Source organism: Fukomys damarensis, unplaced genomic scaffold (assembly GCF_012274545.1).
Source record: "Fukomys damarensis isolate Sample0158 unplaced genomic scaffold, DMR_v1.0_HiC HiC_scaffold_30, whole genome shotgun sequence".
NCBI classification, from domain to species: domain Eukaryota; kingdom Metazoa; phylum Chordata; class Mammalia; order Rodentia; family Bathyergidae; genus Fukomys; species Fukomys damarensis.
In genome coordinates this window covers 67391127-67401728 of record NW_022900942.1, presented here as the reverse complement: position 1 = coordinate 67401728, position 10602 = coordinate 67391127, and positions in this window count along the sequence as shown.

The following is a 10602-nucleotide window of genomic DNA, read 5'->3' as shown; positions in this document are numbered from 1 at the left end:
CTGCACCTGGGGATACAGGAAGCACTACTCGTGTTCACCACTTGGTAGAATGAATGGCAAGGCATGTGTACATGTGCAAAGTGTCAAAGCAGGATTTTTACCCACATAGTGCTCCTGGAACCAGTGTTGTGTATGTTTAATTGAGCACCACAGCGGGGAAAATACACCCACAATGCTCTTCTGTTCTGTAAACATGCATTTTGCCATAATGGAATGTGGGTGTGACTCACAGCAGCTGCACCTGGGGAAAGCAAAACCCATCTGTGCATTCACCCCCTTGGCAGATGAATGGCAAGGTGCGTGCGTACAGGAGCTCCAAAGCAGCAGCAGGTAAGTTTTATTCGTGAAATGCTCATTGCTAAATTTCTGTACATTTAGGATTTGGGGTTTTTTTTTAGTTTTACTTTGATTTTTCTAGTAGAAGTAGCCCAGTTCAGTACAATGGCACATGAAAAACAAGATACGCAAGATTCGGAGGAGGTCAAAAGTGAATCATCACATTACTGGTACTGGATGATGACCTTGACGTTGGCCACATGAGCCAAAGTTCCTGCGACAGTGAAATGGAGCAAGAATTGATGGAGGGAATGAAGACCTCCTTGATTCAGGTGACAAAGAAAACAGCATATTTCACTAGTCGAAATGTTGCAAAATGGTCACACAACCAGAGAATGAGCCAGTGTTAGAACTAGGTCTGAAAATCTAGTGAGGATCTTGGTAGGGGTGAAACCTATTGGACAGAACACCAGCACTGTTGTTTAGTGGTGGACATTGTAACAGACGAACTGCTACAAGATATTGTAAAACACACAAAGAATGAAATACAAGTAAGATGTTCTGTATGCACATATAGATATATTTTAAAATGTATTTATTAACTATGACACCCCACTAGCTGAACTGAAAGCATTCATAGGTCTGCTGTACTTAGCAGGGAATTTTCATGGTAATTGCAGGAATATAAAAGACATGAAAATACTATGGGTCAAAATATGGCATGAAAATGTATGCCTTTGTAGATGTAAAGACTTATTACGGTTTCAATTTAGAAACTTATCCTGTCCTAGAACTCAGCCACCAGGTCCTTATTTGTATAGTAATAAAATCTAACGATGCTGTGAGCAGACTTGTTGCTCCCATCTCCCAAACTAATTGGAATGTGACATTCGACAATTGGTTTATCAGTTTCCAATTGATGTTACATTTGCTATCAGAGCACAAGTTGACCAGTGTGGGAAGTGAATGCAAGAACAAAGTAGAAATTCCAAAAAAAAAAAATGTTGCAACTTCAAAACGACAGTTATATAGAACAATCTTTGGATTTCAGAAAGATTTACACTGACTGGCCTTATATATGGCAAAGAAAAAAAAACTGGCACTGCTGATGTCAGCATTGCACCATGCTGGAAATATTAACAAGGAAACTGACGAAACAGAAGCCTGAGATGGAAAATTTCTACCACAGAACCAGAGGCGGAGTAGAGGTTGTTGATGAGTTATGCAGCAACTATGGTGTTACTCGAAACAAAGCATTGGCCAATTGGTTGTGTTTTACTCCATCCTAAACATGTGTGGCATAAAGAGTTCAATAATTTACAAAGAAAATGACAAGTGCAAAATATCATGGAGAAATTTTCTTAAAGGATTGGCACTGGAACTAATAAAAGATTATTTACAGTAGAGGAGAACAAACAAACAAAAAAACTGTGGAGCACCCTGGTGAGCTGACAGGTGAACAGGCAGGCGCAGCATCACAAATACCCACTACGACAACAGGAGAGCCAGAAAGAAAGGACAGGGAAACAAAACATCCATGCTGTCAGTGTAAGTCATACTTGTGTATCCCTTGAGAAAGGCTCTCTCTTTTCTGCCATGGAGACTGGAAGTGGAGGCTCAGGACACTCATAGTGACTCCCTCGTCACCACGATTTTGAGAAGGTTGGAGCAGGTGTGAGCACCCACACCCCACTGGCACCTCTGCCACTTGCCGCTACTGTCCACCCGGGGTGTTCTGCTGATCACCTTCACTGGCCCCACAGTCCCGGGCACCTCACACGGCCTGTGCCACCCCATGCCAGTGGCCTGCTCTGGCCTCCCCAGGAGCCAAGTTCCGTCTGCTTCTTGTGGAAAGCTCCAGGCAGCGAGTTCATCTTGTTGAGTGAATTCACACTCTGGGAGCTCACGAGCCTCGAGATCTGAGTCCTCAGGGCCTGGCTGCTGTTGGCATTTAAGGGCAGCGGAGTGTGGTGAGGAACTGGGGGCCCTGGAGTGGCTCAGGAGACCTAGGACCCTGCTATCCCTCCCCGGCCATACACGTGTTCCACTGTGTGCATCATCTCCAGCCCAGTGCAGGGCAGCCTGAGGGTGGACCACGGACAGCGAGGTCCAGTGCAGAGCCTGGGATGGACGAACACTCACTGTTGTCACCACTGTCCCCGTGAAGATAATGTGCGGGCGGTGTTGATGCCATTCTCACCTCGGCTCCACGCGCCACCACCCCTGAGTTTGCCACTGGGCACTCCAGCCTCTGCCTGAAAAGAACCTGCCCTTTCAGATTCCGCTGCCACTGCAGGGCGGGAGCCAACTTCTTCTCTGAGGCCCCTTGTCCGAGGCCCGAGGGTGACGGGGCGCATGGACAGTGCCCAATTGAGCCCGGGCCTCCCGCTGGGGGCCCTGAGCCAGCCGGCCATGGACACGGAGGCCCGGCTCACAGGATCCCTGACGATGCGCAGTGCCGGGGAAGACGGGGGACCCCGGGGGCTGCAGGAAGCAGGGAGAGGAGGGGTGGGCAGCTCTCCCTGCCACAGCGGCTCTCGTCCTCCCTGTGCCTCGCCTCGCTCCCTGCACTCATTCTTCACTCGTCCCAGGGTCTGCGTGAACGGGTTTATTTTTGCACTGATGCTTTCGCTGACACCTCCGTGGCTTTGGCGACAAGTGGCCTTTTGTCTCTAACCCGCACTGCACTCCGGAAGGGGAGGCCAGCACACCTCGGGCCTCCTGTGTCTGCTTCTCCACCTGGAACGTGGGGCCTCCTTCCAGGAACGCCCGTCCCTCCGCACTGGGGCGGGTGCCTGCCAACCACCCTTTCTCCAGCCTCCGCGGTTCATGTCCTGCTTGGCTTTCATTTTTCCCTGTGTATCTATCATCATTTCACATATTTCGCACATACTTATGTTGCCACTGAGTCCAGCCCCACAAGGGCAGGGTCTGTGTGTGTCTAGAACTAGTTTTCAGTTATCATCGGTCCGTGTTTTCAGCACGTGATGGTCACATTCCTTGTGTGGGGTCGGCACATGTACTTGATGCATCTCAGTTCCTTTTCTACCCCCTTCCCTCACTTCCGTTTGCCTGCCCCATCGTCCATCTCTTGGTCCTTTCCCCTTTTGCAAAAGCTGTACGTCCCTGTTTCCCATCAGCTATCTTGCATCTTGCTCTTTATTTATACTTTGGGTTTCTCATGTAAGAGAAACCACTCAATGTTTGCCCAACACTTCCTCCGCTGTTCCTTGAAGGCAGAAGGCAAGATCTCCACAATCTGCTCTGGGGAGAATTACAGACCCCTACACAGGGAACCGACCCTGAAGTAGGTCGCAGCCTGCGTGAGCAAGCGTGCCCGAGCAACCTGGACTGAGAAACAGCGGCTTTATTTCTCCAGGTCCCAGGCTGAAGCCTGGAGCGGGCACCTTCCCCACTCCTTGGTGCCACCTTGTCCTAGGTCCTCGTGTGACAGAAGAGACGTGGGACTCTCGGGTGCCTTCGGGGGGCTGGGCTCACTGTTGAGCCCCGCACGGTGAGACCTAGTCGCCCATGGGCTCCATCTCCTGGTGGTGTCCCCCGGGCTGGGTGAAGAGGTCAGGAGCTCCCCGTCTGATATTCATCTCCACACCTACGCCCATTTCTTGGAGATGCACTACTCCCTGAGTACATGCACAGGTCCCCTCTGCCCATGAGAGGACTCGGTAGGCTCAGGAGGACTTCCTGATCCGGAGGGCTATTGCTGTGTGGACGGATCACTCCGGCCCAGGCTTCAGGGGCTGCTCTGGGAAGGGGAAGAGTGGAGCCAGGGTCTGGAGAGACCTGCAGAGGAGGTGTACAGAAGGCCTTGTTCACCACCTGGCAGGCCACATTGCTGGCATCGGGCGCCATGGAGCTTGCGGGCTGAGGGTTAGTTGCCACTCTGTAAACTGACAGTGACTCCCGGTGGCCACAATGCTGCCAGCCAGGCTGGGTGCCCGGAGCAGCTGGCAACGCTGTGGGCCCCACCTGTAGCTCCAGCAGCTCCCAGTTGGCCCGGCGACCCTCCCGTGCAGAACCAAGCGAAGACACCTCTCAATACCCCTCTGGCCCGACTGGTGATAACAGCACTCTTCACTGAGATCGTCACCATCTCAGTCTCACTGTCGCCGGCCCGCTGCAGCACCCTGCGTGGGGATCCCGCCTTGAGCTCAGATGCCTGATGCTCAGTGGCTGTCTGTCCATCCACCCTTCAGAGCCTGGCCAGCGAGCCTCCTTCCCGGAGATCACTGCCACCTGGGAACGGGTGTCGGTGGGGGAGTTGGGGGTGACAGCGTCAGGGCCTCCTCTTTTGTTTTGCTTTGTCTTTATTTGTTGTTGTCGTTTGCTTGTTTGATGCTGGGGAAGGAGGCCAGGGCCTGACCACGTGGACGGTGCTGTCGTCCAGCTGCACCCGGCCCACTGGGGCTGCTCAAGGACATCGGCAGTGTGTAGAGTTGGCAGAAGGAGCTCAAAGGAAAGGAACAGAGCTGAAGAGAGAATTCTTTCTTTTAAATTTCTTTTACACTTTATCTCCAGAAATGCGCTATTTCAGTTGATCCACATATTAAAAAAAACAAAAAATCAAAATCATCTCTCACCCAGGAAGGGGGAGAGGCCGGAGCTGGAGACTAGGTCTTTCCTGAGATTCCCTCGCTCTGCCAAGCTCTGCAGGCTGGGACAGGGCCTTGGCAGTGGGCTTGGAACCTGCCCTGCCCACGTGCCCAGCCCAGCACCTGTGAGCCTCTTCCTGGATCTTGGAACTGTATTTGCTGAGCTGGTTCTGAGGAACAGCTGCCACCCCCCGCACCTGGGGGCCTTGTCCTTCACCTGTCACCAGAGGAAACTTCCCTCCTATGAATGCTTTTTCAAGATTAACACTGAAATGAAAACTGACTTTTAAAAATTCTCACCAATGAAGCGTAGTCTACCTGCGTATCTTCCCACAGCTCGAGATACAGGAAATCAGGGAAATGTGTTCTTTCTACTGAACGTGCCTCCCTTCTTCCTTTGTGGACTAGAATGCTTTCATTGCCATCTCTTAACCTGTGGCGAGATACCTGGAATGATCTTAAAGTCTACATAGGTAAATGAACTGTAGTGGAGACATTTTTCAGGCTCACACAAACTCACATATAAAAATGCATCTTACATCTCTATGAAAATGCAAACTTCTACTCTATACATAACAGCGCTTACTTTCCCTTGAGCTTCCACCCCGCCTCCGACTGTGAACACGATGTGGCGTCCTCCAGGTTCTCACGTTTAGACAGTACGGGCTCCCACATCACGTGGGACCTGTGTGCCTGAGTGGCACCACGACAAAGCAGCTTCAGGCCAACCCTGGGGCTGCAGAGCACCTCCCCTTCCTGGAGGCTCCTGGCCTCCAAATCCAGTGGCCCTGGCTGCAAAGTAAGGAGGAGGGCGCTGCAGCTGGGATGGATGCGGCTTCTGGAGTCCCAGGCTATTTCTGTTGAATGTTGTGAGGACACTTAGTAATGGCGCTCTTGGAGTCAGGTGGGGAGCCTCCACACCCACATTCCTGCCCTGTCACTGGGCCCGTGACACATCACACCTGTCTGGGCTCAGTAGAAGGGTGTGGGCAGGGCAGAGCCCCACACGGAGGGGACCTGGTGGGAGGACCGTGGGAGAAGCAGGCTTTTACCTGGTCCCAGAGGACAGGGTCGTCTCCCTCACCAGCCCTCACCTCACATCTGCTTCTCTTTGCACGAGTATGGGAGGGTTGTTCTGCTCAGACTACATGATCCTGGGGTTTGGAAGTTGTTCCACCTGCTGAGTCTCTGGGGAGCCCCTCCGCTGGGCACCCGCCCCACATATCTGTCTTGGTTATGTGCGTGTGGGCCTCAGCTGCTGCCACTACTTTGAGCAAACTCTGCCTGCCCTGTGTCTGCCTCTTTCTCTTTCTGTGACAGCGAGTACTTTCCAGATCGGTCCCACTTTGTTTTTCTGTTTTTAAACAGTAACAGTGTGCATTCCATGAGTTAAATGCTGGCAGAGCATAATTAGACAAACTTGCACAACCTGTTTCTCAGGAGGTAGCAGTTATTATTACTTTGCAAGTATTAGAGATGGGGACCTTCAAAAGCTCTCTGTAAATAACAACTCAAACATTGAAACAAAGGGGCCAAGGATAGGGTCGGTCTGTCCCAGGAGACTCCTGGGTGCTTGCAGTGATCGCTGTGCCCCAGATTTCCTGGGGCTGGCAGAAGAGGAGAAGCCCCATCCGCTACCTTTGCAGTTGGCCTCTGCATCTGCGGGGTCCACAGCCACAGGCTCAGCCAATTGCAGGCCAAATATATTCTTTTTTTTTAAAATTGAATTTATTGGCACTTTCCGGGTAGACAGTACGGTTACATTCATTACTGGGATCTTGTACCTTTCCATGGCAGGTCTTGGTTCTTATTTTTCCCCTTGTCCCACCCTCCCTTCACCCCCTCCTCCCGTCCCCATTTACAAAGACTTTGATTCCATTTTTACATTTTCTCATATTTTTTCCCCTTTCCCTTACTCCCCTTATCCTATCCTTCTCACTGTCCCTACATCTTTAGTCCTTTTCTTCCTGTTTCACATTGCTAATTAACTCGTTAGGATCTTGAGTACTATTTTAGTTAGGCCAAATATATTCTTTAAAAAATTTCATCTGTGTCGGACATGTCAAAGCCTCTCTTTTCTTGTCACTATTTCCTAACCATGATGCTAGGCCATCGTGTTTGCATAGTAAAGTAGTATCAGTCATTGACAGACAATTTGTGTGTCCAGAAGCATGCTTGTAGGTTCCGTGGAAATGCTCTGCTGATTTAGGTAAAGGGACAGGAGAGCCTGGGGGTGTTGCTGCTCCTTTGGGTGTTGGAGCCCTCTCTGAAATCCTGAGGGTCCACTGTCTACCACTCTGTCACTACTTAGTCACCCAACTCCAGGCTTTGACTCAGTTTCTCTACAGAAGGAGCATGATCCTTGGTACCACACATTATTAATGATAATTTTCACCTTCGAAAGAAATATCAATGCTTCTCATGGCTTGGCTTTTGGGATTCAAGTTTTCATGGGTGGATACCCTAACAAGAACCAGCTTTCTCTCTGACACTGAGAGACCAAGGCCAGAGAGGCCTGAGAGAGCTGCATGCAGGCACTGGCAAAATTCTCTTCACCAACTGGGGCGGTGCCCTTGGGGCATGACTGCTGCTCCTTGCAAGGGTTCCAAGATGGAGTTGCCGTGACCTTTCCAAGCAGCTGATCATCTGGGTCACAGGAAGTACACAAAAGCAGCCAAGGACCAGACAGGTCCACAAAGAGGCAGCATGAAGGTGTTCTGGGAACATAAGAAAGGAGGAAGTTGTCTATGGGAGACCTGGGGGCGTCACATAGGTGGCTCCCAGTACCCTCTCGGGCAGAGGTAGCCCTGGATACCCACTAGGCAGGATGTCACTCATGGATTTTTCCAGCCAAAGCCCATACCAGAGTGGAAAGTACTTCCAGAAGGTCATCGGAAACATTAAAAACAATGGAAACCTTAGCATAGCTCTATAGAATGGATTAGTTGAGCACTTGTTGAGGTAAAGCAATGTCCTAAGCACTTTATGGGAAATAAAAGAAAACTGGAAGGGTTACCAACCGTAAGTGTCTGACCAAAGTCTCATCAGCACCCCGGACATGGGAGGGGGTGGTGTGACCACAGGGCCCCACTGCAGCACTGCCATGGCCAAGTTCCAGCACGCTGGGTTTCGGTCCACTGTCTGGAGCTGGATGGGAGCCCCCACAAAAGTTGAAGGTCAGCCTTAGAATGGTGGACTCGCCCAACCCCCTCCAGAGAGACTGAGGGTGTCTACGTTCATGAGGAAGAGCTTTCTTCACATCAGGACTCCAAGCCAGGGGCCTCCCCATGACGTGCACTGGGAGAGGGGACAGGGCAGAGGTTGTTCCGGGAGTGTGGGGAAGCAGATCCACCTGCCTAGCAGATGGCAGCTGGCGGCCATGCAGCTGGAGGAAAGCCTGCTGCTGGTGGCCGCAGAGCTAAGGTGCCCACAGCCACCCTCACCCTGCTGTGCTGAGCCACCAAGCCCCACCGCCTCCTGTCTTCTGATGTTCTCCATCTCATTGGCTTGTCCCATTTGAGGTTTCCTTTAGGTTAGTCCATGTGTTGGTTAATTGAACTGGAATCCAACTGCTAGTCACGTTGACCTTGGGACAACCTCCCCCTCCGTGTGCAGATATGACCATTTCCAAGTACCAACTTCCAAGGCAGGGGCAAGGAGGACACCCCACATTGTCCCTGTGATTCTCACTCACTAATATTAGCTTTTTGCTCTCTTACCCTACTGTGTTACTTGTGTAGCTGCTTTAGTTTTTTCGTCTCATCTAATTCTTGCCAATCCTGCAATGTTGATGGAATTTTTTCACTTTACACTGCAGAAAGTTGGCACACTAGAGTTGCCCCAGCTTAGCTGACATCAGACCAGGGGGAAAAGTTTAGGTTCAGTTTGAGCAACCCACTCTCACTCCACATCTGAGCTTTTCTTATCTCCTCACACGCAAACAGAGCTAAGAAAACCCGACAATAATGCTTGAGTCCAACACAGCAGGTCTAATGGGAAGGAGTATGAGGCTACAGGACGCAGCACTTGGGTGAACTGTGAAGCAAAGTTCAGCAAGAATTACCAGGACCACGCAAGGAGTTCAGTCACTCTTGTACATCATTTCCCCAAGTGGGCATCTAGAAGTTGGACTAGCCATGTTCATTTTGAGTATCAGAAGAATTTGCCTGCTGCAAACCCATTAAAGAGTGAAATTGTCCTGATGATTAATTTTTCCCCAACCCCAAGGTTCATCTTCACTAAGTTGGACATAAATAAAATCATTTACTTCCTTACTTAGATTGATTCCTAGATATTTTCTTTTCTTGGATGCTATTGTGAAAGGAATTATTTCCCGAATTTCTCTCTCAGTGAGTCTTTTATACAAGAAAGCTATTGATTTTTCTGAGTATTGATCTAGTATCCAACTACTCTACTGAATCTGTCAATTAAGTCTAGAAGTCTTTTGGCGGAGTTTTTTTTTTTTTTAATCTTCACTAAGTTGGACATAAATAAAATCATTTACTTCCTTACTTAGATTGATTCCTAGATATTTTCTTTTCTTGGATGCTATTGTGAAAGGAATTATTTCCCGAATTTCTCTCTCAGTGAGTCTTTTATACAAGAAAGCTATTGATTTTTCTGAGTATTGATCTAGTATCCAACTACTCTACTGAATCTGTCAATTAAGTCTAGAAGTCTTTTGGCGGAGTGTTTTTTTTTTTTTGCTTCTATGTAGAATATCATATCATAAGCAAATAATAACTGTTTAACTTCTTCCTTTCCTATCTTTATTCTTTTTATTTCTTTCTCTTGTCCAATTGCTGTGGCTAATGTTTCCACATTGCAAAATACAGCACTCTGAAAAGAGAGACTGAAGAGGATATAAGAAAAATGGAAAGACATCCCCTGTTCCTGGGTAGGAAGAATCAATATAGTGAAAATGGCCATACTTCCAAAACTGCTATACAGATTCAGTGCAATCCCCATTGAAATTCCAATAGTATATTTCACAGAACTAGAGAAAAGAATCCAAAGATGCATTTGGAACCAGAAGAGACCTAGAATTCCAAAAGCAATTCTAGGCAACAGGGACATGACGGGGGTATCACAATCCCCAGCTTGAAACTATACTACAAAGCCACTGTGATAAAAAAAAAAAAAAACAGCATGGTACTGGCAAAGAAAAATACCCAAGGATCAGTGCAATACATTGGAAGATACAGAAATAACTTCAGATATACTCAGCTACATCATCTTTGACAAAGGAGCCAACCATCCTCACTGGAGAAAAGATAGCCTCTTTAATAAATACTGTTGGAAAAACTGGATTACAATCTGCCAAAGATTAAAACTAGACCGTTATCTTTCACCATGCACTAAACTAAAATCCAAGTGGATTAAAGTTCTAAATATTAAAATAGAAACACTAAACTTGCTGGAAGATAAGTTAGGTAGAACTCTCAAAGACATTGGCATAGGAAAAGACTTTATGAATAAATTCTCAGTAGCACTGGAACTAGCACAGAGAATCAACAACTGGGATCTCATATTATTAAAAAGTTTCTGCACTGCAAGAGAAACCATCAACAGAGCTAAGAGACAACCTACAGTGTGGGAAAAATGTTTACCAGCTGCTCCTCAGACTCTAGAATATATAAAGAACTCAAAAAAGTCAGACCCCCCCCCAAATATAAAGACCTAATTCAAAAGTGAGCATCTGAAATGAACAGACATT